Here is a 13,900-nt window from a genome sequence, read left to right on the forward strand (position 1 = left end):
TTGGGTGCTGTCTGAGCGTGCCCAGAAGGGGTCAGACTGGAGCATAATTACTGAGCAGAATACTTTGGAGTAATGGGTGTAGGGCCTTTGACAGGGCCGAGGTTGAGTTTCTTTAGCCGGTCATGTTCCATGGGAAAACAAACAATCTGAGGTGAAGCCAACATGCATATAAAACACAGCTCAGATTTTGGCCACAGGGGTAAAGGGAAATAGGTGAGTGGGTGGAGATTTGGCGTTTTTGTTGTGAAAACAACCAAGTAAGGCAGAAGGGAATCTAGCGCTGTTACGAGCCACGAGCCAGAGTTCAGCGATAAAAAAAACAGGAACACGACAGAAACGCTGAGCCGTGCCAAACAGACTTCCTAAAAAATCCACTAGCGCTGCAACATGCATGCCTGACCTTCCACTGCCCTGCCATTAAAAAATAAATAAAATAAAGAATACAACCTCAAAGCACAGATGAAAGACCAGCTAAACCAGAGGAAAGGGGTTCAACAACCGGCCCAATTTTTGTTCTTCCTACCACTCCTACCTGAAAAGCAACAGTCGGGCAGAAATCACATCTGTTTTTACAGGCCTAAAAAAAACTGCTGTTCAAACAGGAACACGAGAGAGAGCATGTGAGCTGGGTTCAACGACCCCCCGTCAGATTCAAGTCCGAGGGCAATCTAAGCTAGATGTTCTGTTTGAGAAAGAAAACAGGCCTCAGCTCAGTGAAATCCAACTGATCATTGGGAGGCTCAAACAAACTGCTGATTTTCCAAAGACTAAACCCAAAATCCCTCCTGCACAACGACCAGGGGGCAGACAATTCAATTTATAATGCACTAAGTGCTTAATTCTACAGAGGACATCGACCCAGACCTGATCCACTACTGGGAACATACAGTATTGACCCTTCAGGAAATCAGGTGATTAGGATAGGGGTTGCATTTAAATTGTTCCCCATTTGAAATGGTCTGTAGCTGAAAATGTACATGTGCTTTTGGTACTATTAGTACTAAGTTACTTCTGATAAAAGCATCAGTCACAAACACAAAGGTGGATAGAGGTAGATTTGATGACAATCAATCAAATGACACACCTGCCCTTGAAGGCAGATTTGGTGACAGCCAATCAAATTATACACCTCCCCTTAAAAGCAGATTTGGTGCCAGCCAATCAAACTACACTACACATATCTACCCCCAAAGCTCCTGAATCAATGTGTTGATTGGCAGGACTGGTCAATAGAGATCCGGGGTGAAATTGTGACGTAACTGGAATTCTATAGCTTGTTCTGAAACACTAAGTTGGTTTCTAACTTACAAAGTCAAGAAAACGGCAGCCATTTTAACAAATAGCTGGAAGACTGTGAGGATTAAAATCATGGACTGCACCTTTAAGGCTCCGTGTGGAGTGGCGTGGAGCTCAGTGTGGTGTGGTGTTCGTAACGGTGGCTCGGAGACGGCAGCAGTGGAACAGCGAGCTACTGTACTGTGTGTCTAGGAAGTGGGCGGCCACTGAGGACTGGTCTTCCACTAGTCAGACTGTTTCCTGGACAACATTCAAATGTTACCACGGGAGCCAGCGCACCTGCAGACATCCCCGCAGTACCACTCCCCGTACACGCACACGCACACACACACTACTGAACACACACACTACACTCTCTGAAATGAAACATCAGCAAAAGCCACAAATTCATAAGCTTACACAAAAAAGACAGACAGAAAACTGACAAAAAAATATACAGACATGTCATGAAAGTCCACGACAGTCCAAAATGTGGCAAACGCTGAGTTAGACAGTCTAATATGCCCTAATTACAGAGTGCTGGGGATCGGTTTTTCCCCCCAAACCGGATGGAAATCTTTCAAGGTCAGTGTGGCTCTCTAAGGCATGAATTATTGAACGTTGAGTCTCATTCTGTGGGCGCGCGCGTGTGTGTGTGTGTGTGTTGTCTTAAGCTGTCTCTCCTCTCTCCTGTGAGGTTACTCTCTCCATCTCCCTGCAGCTTTCAATCGGATACTCACTGCAAAAAATAGCCAGAATAGTGATGGAATGGCCAGAGGAGACGGCTGTGGGGATGCAAAGCTGTGGTGACATATTATGTCCCCTCAGACAAGTGCTGGACGGACAAACCCACACACACGGGACTTCAGAAATGGTAGGGCATGAAGCTTCTAGTGATGAGTCAATACCAACTGACAGACGTACGTGTCTTGTGAGCGCAGTATCAGGTCAGGTCCCCTATCTGAGCCTTCAGTAACCCCAGCAGGCCTCCCCTGCCCTGACTCTGTGTTAGTTTTCCTCACAAGAGACCACACGTCCACCAACACCTAGCCACCCCAGAACAAGACTGAAAGCCCCCTAAGGACCAACAGCGACAACTGGAAATTGGAGAAGTTTGTTGGAGATCATCTCCACTGCCCACCCTGTAGAGGGAAGACCCGTGGAGGACCCATGGAGGATATGCCTGACTGATTGTGGAACCAAGTCCATCATAATCAGCATCATCTTCACTTTCAAAGGCCTCGTCAGACAGCCAGGCATTCTAGGCTTCTCTGAGGCCGACGCCTCTCTTTCACTGGGAATCCAATCTGCCTGTTTGGCCCCAAACAGAGACTTCATGAGAACATATAGATTTCCACAGAAACGGAGGAGGAAAGGGGGGAGAGGGGGTGGGTGGATGGGGTTCGGTAGCAGAGTACACACACCGAGTACTACAAGGGCTATTTGGTTTCAGTCCCTAGTCACAGAGCTAGCTGCTGCTGCTTTTAGATGGGAGGGAGGAGAGGCACACTGAGATCCCAGCTAAAATTAGCTCAGCTAGCGCTGCTACGGCGAGGCCAGACATGTTGGGACTGGGTGTTGTAGTGCGCAACAATGAACACAGACATACGCACACATAGACACTTTGCCTACATGTACACACACACACACACACACACACACACACACAAGCACACACCATGAAATATGTGTAAAAGGATTCTAACTATATATAAAGGATAAACAAAACAAATATTAGCTTTCTAGCTTAATTATGCGCTTATAGTCTAATATGACCTTATAATTCAGCCATGCACAAGCCTCCAGCTAAACTCTTTCATATGAGGAAAAAAAACAAAACAAAAACAACAACATATCCCATGGTGCTTTAGGGGGGCTGGCTATCACGTGGCCAGTACTGTGAGTGCCGGAATAAAATAATAATAGCCTCCTGAGACACAGGGCCTGAGAGAAACTGAGAGAGAGAGAGAGAGACAGAGAGAGAGGGATAAAGGAGGAGAGAGAAAAGGGGTGATAGAGGAATGAATGAGAGAAAGAGAGGGGACAGAGAGTACAAGAGACAGACTGAGAAGGAAAGTGAGAAGACTGAGTTAGCATGAGGAAGAGATTTGTAGTAGATGCTGTGTGAAGGGGATGAATGGAGAGGGAGAAATGCAGTGAAAATGCCAGCCACACAGGAAGACCGAAGACACAAGAGTGTGTGTCTAAGGGTGTGTGTGTGTGAAAGAGAGAAACAGTACAAAATACAGATGAGTTAGCAGAAGATGGAGGTGCTGAGAGGAAAAGAGAAGCAATCAAACATGCACATGACTGTCAACCCCCACCCACACACACACACACAGCTGCTGATGCTAGACTACCCTGGAGGCCTCACTCACCCCTGCGATCAGGAAGAGAGGGGGGGGAAGTGGCCCTCCACGATCACCCATGCCTCCATGCTAACAATGGGCCACCTTGAGGTAGCGTGACCAGCTGCTGGTCCCCGCTCATAAATCAGCTGACTTGGTGCCCCTCTGGTGGTGGCTGAGGCCAGAGGCCTGGGCACAGTGCTGGGCATGAGGGTAAACGGTGCCAACTCACTGAGGGAGCAGGAGCAGGGAATGGAGATAAAGACAAGCTGCTATTACACTAGGTCACATTAATGTACGTCAGAGCTCAATATGATGGTGGTGAAGTATCTAAACATCGGTTCCTCCATGCTGAAACCAAAGAGGTCTGAGGAGGTGAACATCTTCCATTAGAACAATGAGAAGGAACGTGAACTTTGAATAAATTAAACATGAAAAGGTGCCATTTTTCACTATCATTATCACTCCGTCAGATGCAGCAGCCATGATTACTGCCCTCCTTCTTTAGCGCACCCATCCTCAGGGGAGGAGAGGAGAGGAGAGGAGAGGAGAGGAGGGGAGGGGAGAGTGGTAATCTCCCCTCTGGTAATCTCATGCAAATTAAACCGTGAGAGTGTACCCAACCACTTGAGCAGACATCTTCCACTGAGAGCCTTCATACTTTACTGACACAATCACTCAGCGCTGTGGCACCCAGAGCAGAGCATCCACAGGATGGATGATTGCATCAAACACAACTGGACTTCTTCCACAAATAAACAGGCCCACATGCCAGGTCATGCTCTGCTGTTACGCTAAGCACCAAACAAAGAGGTGGCCACGGCCTTATACTGTCAACAACAGTACTTAAGGAAAACAATGGCATACTTCTGCCAACAACCTGTGTGTACAGTAACACTTTGGCTGGTCATTTGATAGCCTTAGGTAATATCCCTTTCAACTGCAGAGATGTAGGCTACGCATTGTACGCACAGGCACAGTTGCCTCATGCCCAGTGTCATATCCCAAGTCGATGCTTGTTCCAACAATCCATCTTCACGGAGAGACACGTTGAGGAAAGACTAGGACAATATCCCCCTTTTCTCTCATCTCCTGTGCAAAGGATCATGGGACTTGAGAAGCTGGGTCCATTGGGCTCTGATTTGACATTCATCTTTGGAGAGCCAATACACCACATAACAATCCTACCAAAGCCCGGAGTCAAGAGTGATCACTCAAGTCCATTGTGCTCCACCACATTTCAGGATATGTCATTTCCTTTTCCTGTGGCGTCCGACGCAGGACCAGCTGGGGGGAACCCTGCGTCATATGAGATGATGCAGCGTGCGGTCAGCTCCAGAGGGGATGTGACGGGACAGATATGACAGGCCAGGCTATTAATGGGTTGGATTGTCTGTGACAAAGTGACTATATTTATAGTTAATTATTGTAATATTTGGCCTGTTTCTTCATTGTAGGCTAGTCTATGTTGTCCTTTTGGGCACTTTAAAATCCCTGTCGAAGGAGAAGGTAGAGGCTCTCTGGATTGCACATATTGTGCATACCTGACACTGCTGTGAGTGTTAAGAAATATTGTGTGTCAATGTGTGACTTTCCGCGGTTGTTTGTATTTTGTCTAGTCTATGTGTCTTTGTTTTTGTAATTAATATTGGTTAGTTTGTTCGGGTGTTTTCAGAATTAATAAACTTAATTTTACACCAAAACCACACTTAATCAGTCTGCTTCTCCTGGACCACAAGGCTACCTCATCACAGTGTCACAAAGGAAAACGCTGTCTGTACCAACGGTTTTGGACAACACAATCATCTTTTTAATGATCGTTCTGCTAAACCAACTTCCGGTGGATCTACCTATCTATCTATTTACTGATTTGCTCATTTGAACGTTCTCCAGTCAGTCAGATTAATGCAACAGCCTAGAAATAACTGCAGGGTAAAACTGCTGTGCCACAGTGAACGTAGCATCAACAAGTCACAAGATCAAACTTCTGTTTGAAAATAGAGATAATGCAACTTCACTATACAAAACAAAAATGAAAGGAGTAGCACAATATCAACAGCACCTTGGCACCCATAGAAAGAATAGACCCCAGCATATCCACAAACACTCCCTCTCACTCTCCCCCTGTCACACACACACACACACACACGTACACACGTACACACGTACACCAGCATCAGGGTGTGTCCTCTTCCCTTGACTCTGGAAACGCTGGGCAGCTGGGCCCAATAACACGTGCATCGATTGGAAGAGCTGGGGATCGTGGAAACAGAACATAGCCCCTTGCAGCGGAACGCTCGTGCGCTGGCTGGCAGCAGAGGTGCCGCTCAATAATTAGTGATCACACTCCCATCCAGCCAGACACTGCACAGTGGAGAGCTATACGTGGCCTGAGTGATGAGCTTTTACACAAGTTTCCCTCCAATTCAACCCTAGACAGCACAGCAATGCCTGGAAGCTGTGGTCATCATTCAGCATTATACATTGTTTACTTATCTTAAGTAAACACTTGCCTATTTAAGTCGCTGTTGTTGCTAGCAAATTTTAAATTATTTAAATGAAATAAGACTGGTATGAAATTGAAAATGAATCCCAGAATTATATGCAAAGTAAATAAAATTGTTCTCTGAATTTCCATACAATTTATCAGCTATCAGTTCAACATATCTTGTTATAATTTTACATTGTACTGTATCTGTACCACACACACACACCCTTAGACACACACTCTTGTGTCTTCTGTTGACAAAACAACTACAATGTATTTCCTTTATTTTACCAGGTGAGTCCCATTGAGATCTTACATCTCTTTTTCAAGGGAGCCCTGGGCTCGCAAAAGTAAAAAAGTATTTATTTTACTGGTAAGCGTATTTAAGACCTAGTATGTAATATTGTAATGTATAGACTTTTTCCAGGTCTAAAATTCATGTGATTTAATTTTAAGAAACCCTGTATTAAGCAAAACTGTAAAGAGTAGTACTTACAGGATGCTTGCTAAGTTCTGCAGACGGGAGGAAAATTGCTGGTTGAATGGCCGAGGTAGTAGCATTACAAGTCAAAATTCGACAAATGAAAGTTACAGCCTGCAAATGTGCCGTTAAATTGAAAACAGCAACCGTGGATCAGTCAAACAGTGGCAAATTCTACGACTGTAGGCTGATTGTGAGCTTCACCCCCAAATTAAACAGAAAACCTCAGCAGACAAAAGTTACACATTACCCTTTTCCCTCATGGATTCACAAATGAGGAGTCCAAACGCATGACATATCAAGATTAACTGTTAACCTAGCGAGAGACCACACTGCGTTACAGACAGCAGCTGCAACACAGCACAAAGTCTTGTGTGCGCTCTCGGGTGTGGGAGCGGCGCCGTCAGACTGAAGTCCACAGGTAATCATACTCCAGGTGAGACACGTATTGATTGGCCCACATCCTGCCCAGCGATCAAACACCACTCTTCAGTGGGGGCCTTGATGGAGCCACCAAAGGCGTCAGCCAGGAGCAGAGCGGAACAAATCAGCAAATGTCACTGGGGCTTAAGACCAGCGACATCAAAGGGACGTGAAGAACAGGCCTGTTCGCCTTTGGGAAGTAATGGTGGGGGACAGGCGTGACTCACTCACGCTCACCGAGGCACGCCTGGGCGTCTCACGCGTCTAGATAAACGTAGTGGCACATCCAAATGAACCACAACAGTCACCTGACAACGTGATTTGACTCGCAAATCCATATTGAGAGTGGCTGGCTAATGTGTACACTTGTGACATTGGAGAGATCCCTTATGGTTAAATACACAGTCTGTTTACATTACTGCAACCAGTTGAGGAAATCCTCTCATTGAGTCCATAAGAGTGGAATGGCAACAAGTAGCGTAGCTGTAAACCAAGAAAAAAAGCCCAATTCAGCAGCACTACTCTGCTCTAGACACTTAACTGACTCAGCAACACAGATTTTCCACAAAAAAGGCAAAAAAGGAGAGATGCAGCCTCTCCACAGAATACCAATAACCATGTTCAGTTCATGTCCACCCACTCATATGTCCACCTCAAATTGTCATCAATAATAATAATAATAATAATAATAATAATAATAATAATAATAATCCATCCATAATGAACAATAAACTAAACACACCTTACATGTCCAATACCACTCCTGTGTAGAGTTCTCGGTCCTTCCGTGAGGAGAAGCCTTTTCCCTGCACGGCCTTTCTTAGCTTGGCCCCTTAGTGAACTGCGGCTTGCTAGACTGCTCGGGTCTCCTTCGCGCTTGCTCGCGCAGGCTTCCCGCCTCACACCTCGGTTTGATCGTGCTAAGTCAGCTGGTGATTCAGAGCCTCAAGTGCCTCGGAGGCTCACGCTCTGTTGCACTATGAGATGGGTGGGGGGTGGGGGGGGGCTGGGCAGGACAAGAGCCCACTCCCCCACCAAACCACCATCTACACTTTCCATCACCGAGTCTTCGCCATACAGACTCAACACTCAACACATAAACCAAAGGATAACATGGGGCTGAGACAAGCTGACAAATGTCAACTAGCTTGAAAAGAATACGACAATTTATCTTCACAGAGTAGTGCCGAGGTTCAGTGAAAACGAGCCCGAAGGAGAATGTGCAGATATGAATCCGCTCACTGGCGACCAACCAGGCAGACAACACATGCAGGGAAGTGCACATCCACTCCCTCTACTCCCCAATCTCCATAGACGTGCTCGAAAATAATGCTCAAAAAAGTTTCCTGGATCTCTGATTTCCCGCCATGGCCTGTTTTGAGGAAAGCAAAACTTTGGAGATCTGCCACTTCGGGGGAAAAAAGAGGTGGGAGAGTGGCTCCATATGGAGATACTGCAGATGGCCCAGGATTAGGAGTAGTCAAGGCAATGAACACCTTTTTAACAATGAGGTTAAAAATAGGCTTTGGACTCTCTCTCTGTAGTGTAAGCAGCACAGAACAGGGGAAGAGAGACTTACACAAGCCCAGTATAGCATGGTAGAGTCAAAAACACCGCACTTGGGTCAATAGCGCCGTTAGCCAGAGCCGCTGGAATTCATTTAAATTAGTTTTGACATAAAGAGAGAGAGAGAGAGAGACTACTAGGATTCTTACGAAACCAATCTGACTCTCACAAAGATGGTGGGGTAGGGACTAGGGAGCATAAGCTGGATGCAAGGCCTGCATAAAAAAAGAGAAAGAAAAAGAGAGATGGAGAAAGAAAGACACAAAGTTGGTTAACAAAGAGAGGGAGAGAGATACAGAGACAGAGTGAGAAAGGCAGCAGGAGAATTATGACAGCTAGACAGAGTGAGAGAGAGAAAGGAGAGCAGAGAAGAGGGAGAAAGAGAGGGAGGAGAGGATGGCAGGAAGAAAGTGAGCAGATGGTGTGGATTTATTTTAATCTTATGAGGCCCCTATGTGAGCGAGCCTCTCCACTCCCTGTGGCTTTCTGTGGGGATTCCACTTGGAAGGGCCCTACTGCTTTTATTTTGATAATCGGCCAATCACCTGTCTTCACCCACTCCTGCCAAAATATCCGACTGATCTCTGATGCATTTATGTTCCACTTCTAATTAGCTTCCTTGGCTAGCTGTAGCAGCCAACAGCAAGAGGAAGGCTGCACCTCAAGGACAACACTCAGTCCAAGATTTTCCCTCTTCAAGAGCGGAATGCATAGGCCTACATTCTCTCTCTCTCTTTTTATCTCTCTCTCTCAAACACACACACTCTAACCATTTGGATGCAACGATGAGGTCTTACTACACAAATAAATGGCCAACTCTAAGCTTCACCACATAGTGACACTGTGCAACAAGGCTGTATGGTTGCAGTACATCATGCATCCAGATCTGGCCTATTTTGTCAAGTCTGTTCCCTGATGGATGTGAATTAATGTGTAAACACATCATAAAACTTCAGGGGATTATGATGGCCTGATGGCCTCATGTCTACAAATGGGCCAACCCAAAATGACACTCAAACGTTTAAAATGGCTACCCAATGCACTGTGGCCAACTGTAACAAAAAAAAAAAAGAACTTAGTCTCTGACCGAATGATCATCAGCAATGGCCCAATTTAGAGTGCAGCTAACTAATTGCTCTGAAAAGTCAATGGGCATGGAGACCTCCCATACATCTCTCCATATCGATTTGGTTGTGAAACAGCCAGTGGGAGTCCTGCTAATGAAGGCCAGGGAACTGAAAGTAGGAGTCTGGCTTTACCAGCACCGCCTTAGCACACAATAGCCCAATATCTCAACCACTACTGCATGGGGGCTAGATTCAGGCTATGCTTGTTTGCTGATCATGACAACATTGCAACAGCGGATTTAATCCACCAAGCCAGGCGTTTTTCAATGACAGGTTAAGTACTGAGCCTGGGATTTAAAACCCATCATTAGTTTATTTTTTAAACAAACAAGAATTTGGGAGAACCAATAGGGAGTCAAACGGATGCAAAATGCAAAAAAAACATGTGCACAGACCATGTATAATTTAACCTTTCGACATTGCAGCTAGTGTGTTTTTCCCAGTGATTTAAACAGAGTATGATTATGTAGCTATAGCCAAATGTATAGCTGTTGCTGCAGTGGTAGGACTAGGGTTGCAAAGGGGCGGAAACTTTCCGGAAACTTACCATGGGAAGTTAAGCTGGGGAATTTTGGAAATATTCCAAATTGGAATTTTTCATGGAATTAAAGGAAATTATGGGAATTAATGGGAATTTACGGAAATTAACATGGAATTTTGGGTAATTCATACAAACTGTTTCATATACAAACATTAACATTTTGTTTCGTAATAAGCAATATGATTTGTACATTCGGATTTTTGCTTAGTTTAGCATACAAAGCTAGCTAGCATGCTAGCGGGAATCCATTCTCTGCCTATGGTTTACTAGTGTGCTAAACTAGCAACACTGAACTGCCCAAGATACACTACATCACTCAACAACAAAATCTGATTGGTTGGAAAAAAAATTCCCCATGCATATGAACGCACCATAGATTTCCTTTATGTCTAGCAGCCCATGCCGATTGCTGTGTGCATGTGATTGACATATGTGCAGAGTAGAAATTTGACTGAAATTGCATTAAATCAGGTTGTTTTAACTAATATTATGCTGCAAGATGGGGTTTTGTCCACTACATTTAAGTTCCCTGTTATAGACTAACTTGCCATATTAAAAAAAATCCCAGTTTATTCCCATTAAATTCCCATGGAAAGTTTCCAACTTTGAAAATTCCCGGAATTTTGCAACCCTAGGTAGGACAAGAAGAATCAGGTAGCTGGTTAATGTAGGCAAGTAAACATACTGTCTAAGCACTGCCAGCTTAGGATCAACGCTGCACTGTGATTATCTGATTGATTAGACTATCTGTAAGGATTATGTTGTTAATGGCAATTGTGGTTTGATTAAGTCTATCCAAGTAGGGTTGGATAAAGGGGCTCCCTATGGTGGCTGACAGATCAATGGGGTTCCTTCACTTCACCTGTACCCAAAACCGACAGATGCTGCGAACTATACGTGATATATTTGGCAACAGGGCCCTGAGATCGCACTGGGAGAATACGAAAACAGCACACAGACCCATTCAAATTATTGAGCAACCCGTTTCAGTTCGCTGAAAATTACATAAAACACAACGATGGATCTTTATGCCACTTTGTATTAAGGACACATTTACAAACACTGTGCAAGATGCCTTTGCAATATTCCCGTGCGACCTGCATCTGTGTGCTTGGTTAGGCTATCACCCTTCTAACATTACCGTCCAAGCCACGATTCACATCGCTAGAGGAGACCATTGACATTCAATAATGTAGGCATACAACGTGATAAGGACTTGATGACATTCAACGCAATTTACACTCTCTGTACAGTCGCTGAAACATATGGACATAAACAAACACGTTGCATCCAAAACCTGAGAAAACATACCAACAGAGCACTGAGGTCACGTAGCGTTTCACTGCTAATAAACAGTGGTATTAATATATAGTTAGCATGTTAAGAAGACGAATTGAATTGTTGGAACAGGTTAGCTCGCACCAAACCTGCCCTCGAACGTTTAGTTTTAACAATCAAGATTGTCAGCTAACGATCAGTTCAATTCACGTGAAAATACTGAACCGAGGTAAGCTATAACAAAACAAATTTGCCTTCGTGTCGGGTCTTGTTTGGGAAAAATACCCACAAAATCTGACACGTGTCTGACGTCGTTACTGCTGGCAATAGGAAGAGATGCCACGCCAGAGAGGCTAAGTTAGCTGTCTACAGAACGTTAACGTTAGTTGTTAAAGATCCAAACGTTGCAGTCACCTTGTGGGCACATTAGTACATATCAAATAACCTGAAGATCGCTGAAGATGTTGTACATACCAGAATCTATGTAAGGGTAATCATCATGTTGGTCATCGGTTGTAATTCAGTGTAACTCAAAAATCCACGTCCCCGTGCTAGTCTGGCGGAATCAGTTACTGGCAGCCTCGGTCGCCCAGTCGACTGCTCATCTGTATTTTAGCTAACGTTAGCCAGTTGACTCCAACCGGAGAACAGAGGCAATGTCACTCCAGCTTGGCCACATGCCATGTGATAACTATGGTTAATATTCTTGGCAGCATATGTTCCTCTTCAGTCATTCAAGTCAGCACTTTCAAATTTGTGCTTCAATGATACCTGACACCCCTATGACATTTCCTTCCTTCCTGCAGTTTGCTGGTCCACCAAGGCATATAGCTATTGGACAGTTTTAACGAGTCATGCAATTGGATAGGTGGGGGTAGCTACGTCCCAAATTCCCTCCACTCAAATACAGAGGCAATAATGGGGAGAGAAATTAAGGAAAGGTATATTGCATTAAATCACAAAATGCAACCAGAGAGGTAAGTAGGCTGTATTGAAAATGATTTTACACACCAGTGGCCTTACAGCAATACATGACAGTAACAGAGCATAGTGTTAATGTAAACACTTTGAAGTAGTAGATCTGCCATGTCATCTCTAAATGATCAAAATTGGTAAATAAAACAGCCTACCTGTATTTTTTATTTTATTTTGACGAATAAAGCCTTAGACTATGGTAGGCTACTGCAAAGAAACATTTTGTGGTGAATCTTAAATATCGACACATGCCTACTATTCTGCCCTACAAAGCCAAAAGGCAGTAACTGCATTTTTGGTCGAAATTTGGTCGAACTTCCTTTATCATGTGGATAAATATCTATACTCAATTTGACTGTTTTTTTAAAAAAATAGAGGGTTGTGTTCACCGTAACTCCAAAAACCATACAAGCAACTGATGGCAGAGAGCCACAACTGCAGTTACTGTTCTTTGGCTTTGTTCTTCGACGTGCAAGTACAGTTACCATACTCTGCCTTTGGTAGCAAATATTGATTATATGTCAGTTACTGCCTTTTGCCTTTGCACGACTCCTTATTTTTAGTACATAATACAAAGGCAGAGTACAGTATCTGACAAATAAGGGTCAAAGGTCAACTTTGAGCACAAGTTTTTTTTATATACACACATTTCTTCATCAGGGCAACAATTCACCAGATCTTTTCATTGCTCTTACATTTGTGTAGACAAAACAAAAAACTTTAAAGAATTTTTTCTCAGTTTGACACTCTGGTCAGTTACTGCCTTTTGCCTTTGTAGGGCAGTATTATCCACCAAAACATAAGACAGAAAGCAATTAGTTATATCCAAATTTGAGCTGATCAGACTGACCAGAGGATTTCACACTCCTACATCACTGTATGAATCTGCTTGCATAGGCCTACCTTTGCATTATGCCGCCCTCTTATGGCATTGTTAAGCTATTGACGCCTAATTCGTTCCAGGAATTTTGGAAAATATCCTGGAACAGATTGCTCACATGATTCTACAGTTGGCAAAATGCATTGCCTAGGCCTACAACATCTACCTTTGCAATGCAATATAAAGAACACCTGTCAAAAATTATTAGGCAAATGACCATTGCACTTATACTTTCCTCATGTATATCTCACTGATAAAATAAAATTCTCCCAGCCATAGCTCCACTCAAGCAATTATTCAACATTTGAATGAGTTGACGATCATATTCAAATTTGCAGTTGTCTCTTAATTTTGAATATGACAGTTAACTCATTAGAATGTCACTCAGTAACCGTGGGATTGGGATTTTTCCCAGAGCTGTATATCCCATGCTCCTCAAATGATGGGATATGAATCCATATTGGCATTCAATTTCATAGACACCTCAAATACAGTTAGCCTATTGTAGAATTAGGCTA

The 13,900-nt window shown here is 44.0% G+C and overlaps 1 protein-coding gene across 1 annotated transcript in view; it reads right to left on the reverse strand.

Annotated features, from left to right (window-relative positions):
* LOC125292591 (protein FAM126B-like) overlaps positions 1-12,338 on the reverse strand; it is a 49,078-nt gene extending 36,740 nt beyond the window's left edge. The window contains exon 1 of the mRNA XM_048239973.1: positions 12,002-12,338. The gene's annotated coding sequence lies outside the window, so the exon portion shown is untranslated. The remainder of the gene's footprint in view (positions 1-12,001) is intronic.
* Between the last annotated feature and the right edge of the window lie 1,562 nt (positions 12,339-13,900).

The sequence above is a fragment of the Alosa alosa genome, chromosome 3 (genome assembly GCF_017589495.1).
Source record: "Alosa alosa isolate M-15738 ecotype Scorff River chromosome 3, AALO_Geno_1.1, whole genome shotgun sequence".
NCBI lineage: Eukaryota > Metazoa > Chordata > Actinopteri > Clupeiformes > Clupeidae > Alosa > Alosa alosa.